Genomic DNA, 15,560 nt, shown 5'->3' with positions numbered 1-15,560 from the left:
GAATGAATTAGGATGAGGGAGCAAGGGACCATGCATTTGCCTTCCATAGAAAGCACCTTCTCCCACTGCTGTACCTCAATGGGAGAAGGGCAGGGAGCTGGTTTCTGGCCTCGTGCTGTGCTTCAGAAGGCACCCAAGTGTTTCCAAAGCTCAACGCAACATCACAGAGAAGGTACCCCTTGCTGGGGGCAACCAGAAAAACCAACAGCCCAGGCCAACCAAGAATTATGCCACCTACCCTCCTGGGGTGAAGCCAGAATTACTAACCATTTAACGCTAGCTTAAACCTAAATAGGGCTCTTGTTAAAACACAAACACACAAGACTGCTTCTACCAGGGCTAGAAGCACTTGCTCCTTTTATTGCAGAACACTAAGTGCAGTTCCAGTCTCTCTCTCTCTCTTCTTTTATCTGTGGGTGTGCGTGGGGGGGGGGGCAAAATCATGTTACAGAGATCAAGTCAACCAGTTATTGCATTCACCCATCTGGAGTCTCGAAGGAGAGAATCAAACTGAATTCTGGCCCCCAAAATCACCATGGCACAAACGTAATTCCCGTTAGTGCAAATGGCCATATGAATCCATAATAAGTGAGGCATTTTGCGGGGGATGCAGAATAAAGCCCAAATCAATTTAGGCTGTGTTACTGCACGTCCCTCCCCCTTCCCCCAATCTCTTCGTACTCAAGCTCATTGTCTGCTCAGATTGGCTTTAATTTCACTTATCGCCTATGAACACTGAGTGGCGCTTTCAGATTTGCACACAGCACAAGCAGCCTACGAGAGCCATTAGCCCAACTTCCATTCCTATTATTTCTACTGTATCTGGGATTTGCCAATTACGTCACTGCAGACCTCCCAAAATAAAAAACACATACCTTATGCTTCTCCAAACATAATTAAGATGACAGAGGCCCATGGGGTATTTTGAGATCCCAGAAAACAGCAACCAAAGAAGGAAGTTAAGAATGTATAAAATATATGAGGTCTGCCCTCAAGCAATCAACTGTATTAACGCTATAGCACAAAGCCCACAGAGTGTGGAAGCAACACAGAAGAAGCAGGATGGCGGACAGGAGAAACACGTATCTCCCTGGGAAGGCATGCCCTACATAGCTAAGTGCATTGTATTTATCTTAATAATTACAGTTTATTATGCCCTTCTCTTAAGGAGGTCACAGTGGCAGACATGGTTCCCCCCTCCCCCCACACACCCATTACACTAAACTCGAGTTTACTCTCGGCCAAGTATCTTAGCCTGCACTTTCATCCATAATCTGTAATCTGGCAATATCTATTTAGATGGCTCAGAGGCTGTCCTACAAAGTATGGAAGATCAATACTGAGAACACCAAGATACTTAGAGACAGATCTCCCATTTTGTATGAAGAGGCGCTATGCTGAAACTACGATCTCTAAAGTGCCCCTTAACCCATATAATGATGGGTTCATACTCCATCAGCAAAGGGAGCAGAGAAGAGAAAGTCTGAATCATTGAAGGTGGTATCTCAATCACATAACAGTGCCAGTTACTTGGCCACAAACCATGCAGATCATATTCTTTGAAGTAGAGCGCAGCCTTTTAGAAACCAATAGTGGTTTGGATCCAGACTAAATTGGCAATTTCCACCAAATGCCCCTTTTAACACAGACCTCCCGTGTGTCATCCCTTAGGGTCTTCTATTCCCCAGAAGCAGAATTTCATAGAAGACTGCAGTGGGAAGAAGAAGAGTTGGTTTTTATATGCCGACTTTCTCTGCCACTTAAGGGAGAATCAAACCTTCCCCTCCCCACAACAGACACCCTGTGAGGTAGGTGGGGCTGAGAGAGCATGGCTAGCCCAAGGTCACCCAGCTGGCTTCATGTGTAGGAGTGGGGAAACAAATCCAGTTCACCAGATTAGCCTCCGCCACTCATGTGGAGGAGTGGGGAATCAAACCTGGTTCACCAGATCAGAGTCCACCGCTCCATACCACAGCTCTTATCTACTACACCACGCTGGGACAGGGAGACAGCAAAGTTCCATGATGCCATTGGAAAATTTAGACTGGATCCAACCCAGATTCTATAGTTGATCACATCACTGAAAAACTAAAGGTCTATCACCAGTGTGTGTTAAATGCCATCAAGTCGCTTCTGACTCATGGTGACCCTATGAATCAACGTCCTCCAAAGGTCTTATCTTTAACAGCCTTGTTCAGATCTTGCAAATTGAGGGCTGTGGCTTCCTTTATTGTGTCAATCCAGCTCTTGTTGGGTCTTCCTCTTTTCCTGCTGCCCTCAGCTTTTCCCAGCATGATTGTCTTTTCCAGTGCCTCTTGTCTTCTCATAATGTGCCCAAAGTACAATAGCCTCAGTTTAGTCATTTTAACCAAGATAGCCAAACGCAACTCCCATGTTCATAAGCAGGAGAAACTGCAAACAAATTAATACAAGCCATTACATTCACACCCCACTTTGATAAGCCACTGGTGGCAACAGAATGAGACTGTATGATCGGAAGACACACCTTGAGTCTCATACAGGTGAGACTGTATGATCGGAAGACACACCTTGAGTCTCAAATCTGAGCCTCTGCAGTGAACCAGAAAAGCCAACAGACACACAAGTAAGATTACCGGTAATCTAAATCTGCAGAAGAAATACTTGTTGAAGCTAGCTATTGCACCACCCACTACGGGTTTCAGTTTTTAAAAAAAACTGAATACACATTTGCATAAATTCCTTCACTGACCTGTTTCTTGGTCAATGCACATCTTATACTGGCAACCCTACAGTTCAAGCACCAATCTAAAAAGCAAGCCAGAGAATGCAAGCGCAACAGAAAACAAAAGGAGCTGTGAACTCAAAGCCAAGTGAATCTGGTTACTAGAGCAGCACAGATGGAATTTCATTATGAGGAGATTAGTTAATATTTGTCATAAACTGCCAAGGGCCTGAGAAGCAACAACTTATGCACTTGAAGAAGTGCCAAGAATGTTCAGAAGTTAAGTATTACAACGGGATGTAAAAGCTAGCTAAGCAGAAGACCAGATTTTTTCATCCACACTTTATCTGCAGACAATGTGAGGGAAGCAGAAGCACCAGTGGTCAACTGGACAGTTTCTGGTGGACCATCTAGCACACCAGGTGGTGCTGAGATTCTTGCAAAGATTCTTGGACTAAATGGACTGTGGCCTGATCCAGCAAGGCTGTTAAGCAAGAGTGCACACTCAGGAGCACTAATTCGGTATTAACTGTTGCAAGAGCCTATAAAGACACGGCACGCCGGTGGACCACATGGAGTCTAGCAAAGAGACCGCACACTAACAATGCCAGCCAATCCCTACTGTAGGCAGATCGATGCAGACTTGTCTTGTAACTGAGAAACCACTGTTTCCTCAGTCTCACAAAGTTCTGATGATTCAGTTTCCCTTTATGGTTCTTCAGCCAAACACACAACAGAAGCTGCTAATATCAGAATGTTTAAATTCACATTCAGCCATGAGGTCCACTAGGCAGTCCTGGACAAATAACCTTTTCTCTACTCACTATCTGGAGGGCTAGTGGGATAAAATAAAGTAAGTACATCTGCCCCAAATATTTATGGTTGGGTGGAAGAAGAATCCATATCTACAAAGCCAGCACTGACATCTTAACTGGAGAACACAATCCATAAATTGCAAATCCAACACATTTACAAAAAGACAAATGCCTGTGCGGTCCACAGCATTACAACCTAGGAGACTAGGCTCAAGTTCCAGGTCTACAGTAAGTATCCCTTTAACAAGTCACTCCCTTGCCTTCTGTAAAATGGGAATGATGCTTCACCGAGGGAAAATAAATGAAGATAATTTATGGTTTGTGCAAACCTCTATACCACTCTAATCTCACAATAGTTTACACACATGAGCACACTTCTCTGCATATATGCGTGCTAAATCTCCTCATCCCACACAGTCTAATAATTGGCCCCTTACAGCATTTTACTGTTAGCTCACAATCTCCTTCCCCATTCCACCTCCACTAGCCCATAACCTCTGTGTTGCCAGGTTAGAGAGAGGCTATGTTTCCCAGCTTATGGGGGAGGACTGTGTGTCTGTAAGCAAAGCATGGTCCCAAGTATGGAAGTGAACAATGAGATCACACCCTAGCCATTGTGTATATGCGCCCCTCTCTTTCCTTCATCCATCACAGACTAACAGATTAGCAAAACTGTTCCCCTCCCACAACAGGTCATTAAAAAAAAAACATGCCTACAATCTTGGCAAATAAATAACAGGGCAAACTACAGATGGAAAACAGTAACTCACTTTTCATCAACAGATTCTTTAAACAAATAACTCCACAGATAAATTATATAGGCTGCCCCAACCTTCAAGTTCCCCACATCTTCCCAAAAAAATATTTATTTATGTATTTATATAAAATCTTGTAACATATATTTAGCATCTGATATAGCATACAGTTCATGTTATTCTATGGCAGAGAGAAAGCAATAAGAGTAACTCCACAAGTCTCCAAAGTGGTAAAATGCATATAACCTGAGCCAATTGTTTGTATACTACACAACATGCTACTTCATGGAGATTTTTTAAATTCAAAAACAAACGTGTTTCATTCCAGACACACAAATATAAAACTAAAGAGACCAAATGCTCAGTTACAACAATATCAATGACTTTACAATCTAATTCTATCTACATTTGCCCAGAAATCCTCCCTTCTACTATGTTCAATGGGCATTACTATCCACAAATTACCAGTAGGACTTTCTTTGGAGTAAAGAGGCTAAGGATTGCACTGTTGGTTTCATTTTATGTCAACCAAATAGATCAGAAACCAAACCAAAAAATATATATACTTTAAAATCACGCAGCCTACTGTTCACAAGCAAGGAATCAGCTAAGTCAGTCAGTACGTTAAAAGCAACAGCAAGGCTGTGTTTAAAAATAAACCAAGCTGAACCACATGCTCGAATGAATGAATCATATTGTTTTCTTACAGTCAGCTTCTTCGAAAGCTATAGTTTTCAGGAGTTAAACCTGTGATTTCTCTCTCTTTTACTTTGTCTCCCAACTTTCCCCCATATTATCTTCCCAACCATTAAAAGGGAGAAAGGAGAAGAAAAAGTACAAAAAGTAAAAATATATAAGAGAACCCCACAGTTATACATACATTTCATGTGTGGATACATGTTCTTCCTCCTTTAACGCTGATGAGGCAAGCATTTTAAACACATTTCCCTTCATGTCCTCTCTAAAACAGAGCTCTCTACACAATACATTCAGAAAAGGAGCATAAGTTCCCTGATCCACCTTTATCTAAGAAAGAAGATTCTTTCACAAGCTTCTTACACACAGGGGTCATTTACTCCCAACTAAAACAGTTCAAGCGCAGGTAGTCCTAAAGGAGAAAAACAGGCGGAGGGGGTTACTTAGCCTTCGACAATATTTTACTTAGGTAAGTTTGAATCCTTCCTATGCTACAGAGTTTCTCCCTGCCCCTTCACCCCACAAGCCAATTATTTCCAAAACATCATTCTAAAATGTTTCTAGGTTTACGATACTGCACAGTATCCCCCCCCCCCAAAAAAAACACTAAGCCATAAATCTAAACAGAGGTCAACAGCACCAGAAGGGGCAGAAGAAAACAATGTCACAAACCGACATTTTAAACGTCTTTTGGGAATGCATCCACAAGGACTCCCCAGATTCATTCAAGAGGCATCAGAGGAAATGCATTGATTCCAATTCATAACAACAAAAACATTATTTCCTTTACACCCTTCACAGAAGGAGGGGAAAACTGAACACCAAATTTAAGAGATTTGCACATGTTCATGACCGAAGCACATAAACAAAACAAAAAGTCTCAAATTCCTGCCCCACTCTTTTTTTTGTTTAGTCGTATATGAAACCACCACACTGATGTTTAAGGGTCCCTTTCTCCTCTCCAACTAAAAAGAAAACCCAGAAACCCTCTTGACACACACACCCATCCCTTCCTGCAAAAACCAAAAGGCAAAAGATCCAAAACAACATAACACAAAAGGAATCAAAGCCAGCAACTTCCTTACTTACCTTCCCCTTATGAATTACACCATCAGTAGGGTTTCTCTGGTGATGGTGGGAGGTGGAGAAATCCCAAAGGTCTAAAAGAAGAAGAAAAGGGGGGAGAGGCAAGAGAAAGAGAATATGGAGGGAGGGGGGCTGAAATATATGTATTAATGATTAGGGGAGGAAAGAACAAGAGGAAGAGCCTGTGGGAGCTCCAATCAAGAGAGGGAGATGAAGATATTAGAGGACTAGGAGCTTTTATTATGAATGGGAGCGATTTGGGGGGGGAGAGAAGGGGGGAAACCCAAAATTGGCTCAGTAGGTTTGTATGATGCTCATGGAGCAAGGTTTTCAAGCATTTCAATAAGGGGAAGCATTAAAAAAAAAGAGAAGGGGAGACTGGAAGCTTGTTGGGGGAAGAGACAATGTGCTCAGGGAAAGAGAAAGAGATTCAGGAGGAGGCAGGCAGTGGAGCTGAGGGAGAAAGCTATAAAGGGGTTGGGTGAGTATGAAGGAGGGGAGGGAATAATCCAGCCAGAATTCAATGCACTCCCTCCTCTTTTCTCTCTGTGGGGAGCTATACATGCAAAAGGGGGTGAGGGGAGACACAGCCACGAGAAGCAGCAGTGATAAATGATAATAATAGCAGCCAGGGCTTCTTCTTCGCCTTCTTCCTCCTCCTGCTCCTCCTCCTCCTCACACAACCAAAGAGACACCCAGCAACCACCTCCCAGACAGGCCAGTGTCGCCACATGCCAACATCGCGCTCCCTCATTGGCTCCAGTACCCGGCGCTGGCGAGGGGGAGAGACCTCATGACCCCGGCAAAGGAGAAGGAGCCAATCAGGGAGGAGGACAGAAGTGTGAGGCGGTTGTGTGTGTGATTTCAAACCCCCCCCCCTTCCACCACCCCTTTCCCCCTCGCCCTTAATGAAAAGGAGGGTGGTGAGAAAGAGGTAGGGAAAGAAGGAGGGCTCTGATTGGGCGGGTAGAAGGAGGCGGGTGGGCGGGGCCTGCGGTGCGTCGTGACGGTTGGCGCGCTCGGCCCCTTGAGGGGAGGCGTTTGGAGGGGGGGGAGGGGCGCCTCACAGGCTAACAGGACTCCTTCCCTCATAGCCGTTTATTCATTTCCCTCAGAGGCTTCTTTTCCTACAGCGTAATTTAGGATTTCATTTGTATCCCGAATTAAAAAAAATTTCAAAAAATAAATAAATAAAAAGGCGCGTCAAGGAGAGAGAGAATATGGCCATTTATGCCCAGGAGGTTTTGCCTTGGATTTGCCCCTCTCTAGATGCACATTTCCCCCCATCTGAATTCTCCAAACTCTGCAAGGGGGCTTATTGTTGAGCTTTGAGAATATGGATGGGGGGAAAATGCATCTAGAGAAGGGCAAATCCAAGGCAAAACCCCTCCCATGCATAAATGGCCAATATCTAGGGTTGCCAACCTCCAGGTAATCAGTACAGGATCAAAATCAGGTTTGAAGTGCAAAAATATCTTTATATGCTACTGTGTCTAACCTTATACATCAATATGCTAAGTCAACTATAAAATGCATACAACACACAAATACAACAATAAAACAGACATACAATCAACCACCTCAAAGGTGAAGAAAGAAAGAACAGTTCGTATATGACGTGTCTCTAAGAGTGCAAACATCATTCTTCTGCGCTCTTCTCGATGCAGGTAGGTAGAATATCAATATTCAATGAGGAAAAACTTCGTGGAGGAAGTTTTATCCATGAAGTTTCCTCCATGAAGTTTTTCCTCATTGAATATTGATATTCTACCTACCTGCATCGAGAAGAGCGCAGAAGAATGATGTTTGCACTCTTAGAGACACGTCATATACGAACTGTTCCCTTTCTTTCTTCACCTTTGAGGTGGTTGATTGTATGTCTGTTTTATTGTTGTATTTGTGTGTTGTATGCATTTTATAGTTGTCTTAGCATATTGATGTATAAGGTTAGACACAGTAGCATATAAAGATATTTTTGCACTTCAAACTTGATTTCGCTCCTGTACTGATTTCCTAATCTCCCCGATACTAGTACAGTGGTGTCTATTTCTCCCCCAGCCTCCAGGTAATAGCAGAAGATCTCCTGCTATTACAACAGATCTCCAGCCGATAGAGATCAGTTCACCTGGAGAAAAATGGCCGTTTGGGCCATTGGACTCTATGGCATCGAAGCCCCTCCCCTCCCCAAACCCCGCCCCCAAAACCTGGCAACCCTACCAATATCCCTCTCCGTTGGCATCCCGCTGTGTTGTGGCGCCACCATCACAGTGCCAGCCTGAACACAGTGAAACCTTTTCTGTGCCCACAGAAAGGTGTTACTCTGCTCAGGGTGGCGCTGGGCAAACGGATGTAAAGGTGCCCGTGGCGGTCCTGCTGACCTGGACCCTGGCTGGGCGTGTGTGTTTTTAATCTCTGCGCATGGCAGCACGTAAATTATCTTAAAAAATAATACCTGCTTATCAAGAGAGCCTTGTAAACGTGCAGTGCTCAAAAAAACAAAACCACACACACCGATGAAGATCATTTTGCACCCACCCTGTAATTGATTTATTTGAACCCTGAACAGACAATTCAAAAAGTAAAAGTAAAACAGTGCATCAAGGGGAGAGAGATATATCCCTCAACGTTTGCATCCAGATGTGTTGTGATGCCACCATCACAGTGTTATCCTGAACACAGTGAAACCTTTTCTGTGCCCATAGAAAGGTGTAACTCTGCTCAGGGTGGCGCTGGGCAAATGGATGTGAAGGTGCCCTGTGCCCTTGGTGGGCCTGCTGACCTGGATCCTGGCTGGGCGTGTGTTTCTTAATCAATAAACATGGTAGCATGTAAATTAGCTTAATAAATAACACGTATCAATAGAAAAGAGCAAGAATCATACAGTTGGAAGGGCCACCAGGGTCATCTAGTCCAACCCCCTGCACAATGCAGGAAACTCACAACTACCTCCCCCTACCTCCAGTAGCACCTTAAAGACTAACCAAATTTCTGGCAGGGTATGAGCTTTCGTGAGCCGCAGCTCACTTCTTCAGATACAGAGTTCAGATATAGACAATGAAGTCCCCTGGACTGAATAGAGACCTGGGATTCCTGTCTCATTACCAATGCTGATTTCTCTAGGCCTACACTTCCCGTCTGCATATCATACCTAATCTAATCACGCCTGCTAATGCCATTTACTTGCTTTTGACATTTACATTGCTATTGTGTGTCTAATTCACTCTTCTCTACTTAAGGATAGATGGACTCACATTCTAGCTGTATCCAAGAAGTGAACTGTGGCTCACAAAAGCTCATACCCCTGCCAGAAATTTTGTTAGTCTTTAAGGTGCTACTGGACTCTTGCTCTTTTCTGCTGCTAGTGACAAACTAACATGGCTACCCATCGTGATCTACCCGCTTATCGAGAGCCTTATAAACGTGCAGCATTCAAAAAACAAAACCATACACCTATGAAGATAATTTCTTGCCCACCCTGTAATTGAGGAAAATTTGCTGTAATATAAAGAGCATATAATATAAATATAAAGTTATACATAGGTATAACTATGTATACACACCCCATATTAAAATCATTTCTCTTGGCACCTCAGAATTGTGAAATGTGTGTGTGTGTGAATATATATCCCATACACAACCATTTAGATAATTTATGACACTTGATAATTGTGAAATAGCCACTAATGCAAAAGATTGTGTCTATTTAAACACACCCTATTATCTTTACTAGAATTTCTGAACACATACATATATTGTTCATTTATTAATGCAATTCTATGCTGCTTCATAAGCACAAAATCAAAATGTCCACCTCAAATAAATAAATGCATGGGAGATATACAGGCACATATATGTACCCCTGCATTATTATGATTTCTGTGCCCCTTGTAAATGCAAACACATACGTATTTGCTGTCCAGTCGCAACTTTATGGAGACCTCAGCAAGGGGCTTTCAAGGAAGGTGAGAAGCAGAGGTGGTTTGCCATTACCTTCAGAGTCTTCCTCAGAGGCCCCCCTCCATCCAAGTACAGACCCTACTTAGCATCCAACATCTGACAAGATCAGGCTATACCATACCATTCCACATCCTGCAGACACTTATACAAACAGCCAATAGTGATTAGAAAGACTAGGATGGGGGAGACCCAGATTCAAAGTCCTTCATTCAAAGTGTAATAAATTTTAAATTCTACACACGTGCTCACACAACACACACGTACAAGGAGACCACACTGCTAAGTAGTACAACAATTTCTATTCCCCATTCTAAGCCCGAGAAGGGCCAGTTCATCCCATCCAATTAAAGAAAAAAGACCATCAAAAATTTATTCCGCAATCAGGAAATTGCAACTCAGCTTCCGATCATGATGGATGAGTCACACAGCCTTTCCTCAGCACGCCGTAAAAGCGGAATGAAAGGCTAATTAAACAGGCAAATGTCAATATGGTGATTAGCTTACCGTATAATATTCTGATTGGCTTTCTGCAAATGACCTTCCTCCACTCCCTGACAATTTGGGCTGGTACACCCTTTTTTTCCTTTCTTTTTTTGTGTGAATTGATGTCAACATGCCTGCTTACACATAAACAGATTTCAAATTCCACTGTGATAACATCATTTTTAAAAAAGCCACCCCACCCCCCCCAGTTACTCAAGTCTGTTTGCAACCGCCACCTCCCCTAGGGGCTCTTTAGACCATCGGTTTATCCTAAAACAACAACCCTTGAACACATTTCACCCTGTGATTTATCTACACGATGAATTTGTGGTCCAACTGAGTTTAGTCAGCAGCCAATGGGGAAACCGGCAGTGCTTGACTTGGCCTCCCTTTTGCGTTGCCACTGCTTTGTCTGGCAGGCCAGCCAAAATTAAATCAGTAATTATCACCCCCTCCCCCAGCATAGAAACAGGAGGATGGTTGAAGGTTCTGTGGTTGAATGTTCCTGCTCATTGTGCAGCATTTAAAGGCCCAGGAACGCTGCCACAGGAAAAAGGTGGCAACTTGAGTCCAAGGCTGGTAATTATTATTTTCATAATGTATACACTTTAGTGGCTTGTGGCTGAGACACAAAATAGACGAAGCAGAGAAAGTGACTGCATCCTCCTCCTGAGCAGCTGGGCGGCTTCCTTCATCTTCACCCTCAGATAGCTTAAAATCACATTCCTGCGGGCAGCCCATGTCATGCCCTCCAACTCTGTTCCATCTCTGCTGATGCCAGGACTTTGCTAGTGGCAGCTGCCAATCAGTCATACTCCAGGCCTGGAAATACATTCTTATTACAAAACATGGTGGACAGGACTGAGGTCCAAACTGCCCGATTTCCAGGCCCGGAGGAGGGTTATCATGTCCCACATTTTGGTGGTGTGGGCATGAACTTTTTACCTCCATGCACAGGCCTTCAGGCGAGCTCACAATGCATACTTCATCCAGTTACAACCAGAGTGGCCTCTCTTCCTGCAAATCTACAAATTGTCACTCAGCAGTAAAGAAGAGATGGCCAGGCTAGCCCAAAGCGAAGTAGAGCAGGCCCTGGTTAGTACTTGGATGGGAGAACACCAAGGAAGTCCAGGATCAGTATGCAGAGGCAGGCAAGGGAAAACCACCTCTATGTGTGCAAAATATGTTGTATTAGACCACTGAAGAAGGCCTGAGGGCCAAAACGCATTTGGCATGTGGTTTTAGAGTATCAACCTTGTATCTGCTGCCATATGGGCTTGTTTTTAATGAATGCTTAAGCACTTTATAATAAATATATTTCATTGTTTTATTTAGATGTTGCAGTACTATGCCAATTAATGGAGGGAATGATACTTAAAAAGGGATTGCAGTCCCAGCCCCTACAAAGGAAGGAGTTAGCAAAAACCTATACCCCGCCTACCTTCCCCTGTGGGGAAGGGAAGGTGCTTTCAAGCCAGTTTGATTTTTCCTTAAGTGATACAGAAAGTCGGCATATAAAAACCAACTCTTCTTTTTTTAAGCACCCAGGAGGAATGTGTTACTGGTGCAGCTCTAAGTAATTTATGTAGCACCAAACCACATGGTACTTTACTGAGTTTAAAAAGCAGGTCCTCGCCCCCAAGTGTTTACAATCAGACAAACACAATGGTAGCAACAGAAGGTAGGGAATCAACGGGTCAAGAATATGCATTAATTTAAATTGCCTACATTCGGGGTCCTTTCAGTGTAATGGGAACGAATGGACTGTGGCATAACTTTCTCAAAAGAGGTGGGTTTTGAAGAAAGATTCTGAAGGAAGTGAGAAGAGGCAGCATAGCTTGAGTAAGCAGCAGATCTTTAGCTGACAGGGTGGTGAAGCAAGAGGAGTGAAGGGCAAGGAGCATATGGGGATAGGAGAGAAGAGATAAGATCATAATACTGGAATAAAGCTCTCTTAGCTAAAAAAAAAAAAAAAAAGGAAAAGGTCCCCTGTGCAAGCACCGGGTCATTCCTGACCCATGGGGTGATGTCACATCCCCAAGTTTCCTAGGCAGACTTTATGGGTTGGTTTGCCAGTGCCTTCCCCAGTCATCTTCCCTTTACCCCCAGCAAGCTGGGTACTCACTTTACCAACCTCGGAAGGCTGAGTCAACCTTGAGCCGGCTACCTGAAACCCAACTTCCGTTGTGATCGAACTCAGGTCGCGAGCACAGCTTGGACTGCAGTACTGCAGCTTACCACTCTGCACCATGGGGCTCTCTTAGCTAGCACCTCCCTAATTACACACCTATAGATCAAAAGCAAGTTTCTGTACATGCTCTCTGTATCAGTTTCTCACAGTGTATGCTGGTTCTGTATGAAGCAAAATAAACTGTGACCTGTGAACACCCCACCCTAATTTCCCACCGCATATATATACATGATGCAAATTGATTTGAAATCCCACATACACGTTTTGCATAATAATTGTTGCTGTTTCTGCTAGGCAGTAGGAAAGGGCTAGGAGTTGCGCAAGAGATGGAAATGACACCCCACCCTTGATTGCCGGGAATCTCGCTGCAAGCTTCTTCTGGCTCCCAACCCTATTTACCCTCACGGTTATCATTGCAGACTGCCTTAAGGACTAGGTTCTTGTGTCAAAGCAAAACGCTGAGAGAACTATGCACGCAAGAGTCTAGACTTGTAAACTGCAGCTTACACATGCTGTCAACACCTGCTTAACGAAGGAAGTTTTTCTGCCCTAATTTACAACTCTTTGCCTTGAGAGATTAGTTCTCAAAACCATGCAGTTTTCTGGAGGGGAAAAGCGCCACCATCCTTAAGAGAGAAATGTCAGGTGACTGTTGGAAAATGTACTTTGTAGCTCAGTGAGTTTCTGAAAAGTTCAAGCCTTTGGTTTGCTTACCTTGTTCACACCATCTTAAAAATGAATACAACAGCAAGGGATGCTATGTCCCTCGCAGTCCACAAGGGGGCACTGAAATGCTCCACACCAACACAAAATTGTGGTCAGTGTTACACCGGATGTGGGAAACATTCAGTGCTGAAACATCTTATACATAGAAGAGTGTGAATGATACACAATCCCTGTATGTTCAAGAATTCCATAAGCAATTGTTTTTAAACTATTTTAACTTTCATGCAACTTTGTAAAGCGTCCACAGCAAAAATGCACGCTGAATTAATTTATTACCTTATCGATGGTGCTTGAAGAGATCTGGAAGTCTGATTTTAAGCAACTGGCTGGCCTGAACTCACGCTAAAGGGGAAATTCTGTTATCAATGACTGCCCGTTTTTGCTCTATATAGGAATGCCACAACACGTACTTGTTTCATTTCATGGCCTTTTAACCCTGCTCTTTTTGCCTCGACAGCCACGTCCGCATATCTTTAGCAACTACCAGTTTTTTTTTAAAACATTAGCTGCTTTACTACCTTGTGGAACTCAAGGCAACTTACTATGTAAATAGAAGTTATTTAAAAAAACACCAAAAAGACCAAAAATCTTCCAATTAGGACTGCCAATAAATGAACCAAATTAATCAAATGAAGTCCTAAATAAAAACATCTTCAACTGCCTCCTGAAGACTGAAAGTGAGGGGGCCAGGTGCACTTCCCTGGGGATGTTTTTCCAGGATTGTGGGGCTGCCACGAGAAGGCCCTCCCACCAGATGACCTTCTTAAATTGGTGATAGGAGGACATCTCCCTATATTAATTCCCACCCAGAATGTATGGGGGAAGACAGTCCCCCAGGTACCCTGGTCCCAAGCCATGCAGGGTTTTAAAGGACAAAAAACACCACCTTGACAAGCTGGAACGTGTCCAGAGGGCAACAAAGATAGTGAGGGGTCTGGAGACCTATGAGGAAAGGTTGAAGGAGCTGGGTATGTTTAGCCTGAAGAGGAGAAGACTGAGAGGGGATATGATAACCATCTTCAAGTACTTGGGGCTGTCACATAGAGGATGATGCAGTTGTTTTCTGTTGCCCCAGAACCAACAGGCTGAAATCAAGAGTTTCCGTCTAGACATTAGGAAGAATTTTCTAACAGTTAGAGCAGTTCCTCAGTGGAATTGACTTCCTTGGGAGGTAGTAAGCGCTCCTTCCCTGGAGGTTTTTAAGCAGAGGCTAGGTGGCCATCTGTCAGAAATGCTGATTCTATGACCTTGGGCAGATCATAAGGGAGGGCACCTTGGCTATCTTCTGGGCACAGAGTAGGGGTCACTGGGGGTGTGGGGGGGGAAGGTAGTTGTGAATTTCCTGCATAGGGCAGGGGGTTGGACTAGATGACCCTGGTGGTCCCTTCCAACTCTATGATTCTAATTGGGTTTGGGAACAGATCTGTAGCCAATGTAATTGCTGTACTATACAGTCACATGCTCTGTAGCCAATACAACTGCTGGAGTATAAGGCCACATGCTCTCAGTAGCTGGCCCCAACCAGCAGTCTAGCCCCAGCATTCTTGTACTAGCTGTAGCTTCCGGAACACTCAGGTATACACACAAGTATCTGACGAAGCAGGTTGTAGCCACAAGTTTACACCACAATAAAGATGGTAATCTTAAAGCAGCACAAGACTCCCTGTTTGTTTTTGCCGCACAGATTAAGAGGTACACTCTGGAAGTTGCTAAACACAATGAAACGGGACGCCCAGGAGCCTGACTGCACATCAACGGCCACTTATATGCCCAGCTGCTCTGTAACAGCGTGAGCAGCAAAAAACGATCGCCACAGACACGCAGCCATTACAGCAGTCACCCTTAGCAGACATGTAAAAGTGCCGAGCGCCTCTTGGCAAACAGCTTGGAAGCTACGGGTATTTAAAATTTGCTGAAACCAAAAGGCTAGTAAAAACAATCATTAGAGGAAATCAAGGGGGTAGTTTGTCTTCTTTCCTCCCTCTCAAGCAGCCCGTCAGGGATAAAATAAAAACCGCATGAGGCAGTGAGTGCTGGAGGGAAGCCCTCCCTCTCCCACCCACCCAACATCCTTCAAGCAATCTTCTCTCAGGCTACAGGCTGGCATTTGTCAAAGCCCCAAAAAAAAAAGGCACAGCTCCCAAAAA

General features: G+C 43.9%; 1 protein-coding gene across 3 annotated transcripts in view; it reads right to left on the bottom strand.

The window, feature by feature from the left end:
* Positions 1-6,145, bottom strand: part of RERE (arginine-glutamic acid dipeptide repeats) — a 326,934-nt gene extending 320,789 nt beyond the window's left edge. For all 3 annotated transcript variants that reach the window (XM_056865253.1, XM_056865254.1, XM_056865255.1), the window contains exon 1: positions 6,060-6,145. The gene's annotated coding sequence lies outside the window, so the exon portion shown is untranslated. The remainder of the gene's footprint in view (positions 1-6,059) is intronic.
* Positions 6,146-15,560: the final 9,415 nt, after the last annotated feature.

This window comes from Euleptes europaea, chromosome 19 (assembly GCF_029931775.1).
Source record: "Euleptes europaea isolate rEulEur1 chromosome 19, rEulEur1.hap1, whole genome shotgun sequence".
In the NCBI taxonomy this organism is placed as follows: domain Eukaryota; kingdom Metazoa; phylum Chordata; class Lepidosauria; order Squamata; family Sphaerodactylidae; genus Euleptes; species Euleptes europaea.
This window is presented reverse-complemented; position numbering and strand designations above follow the sequence as displayed.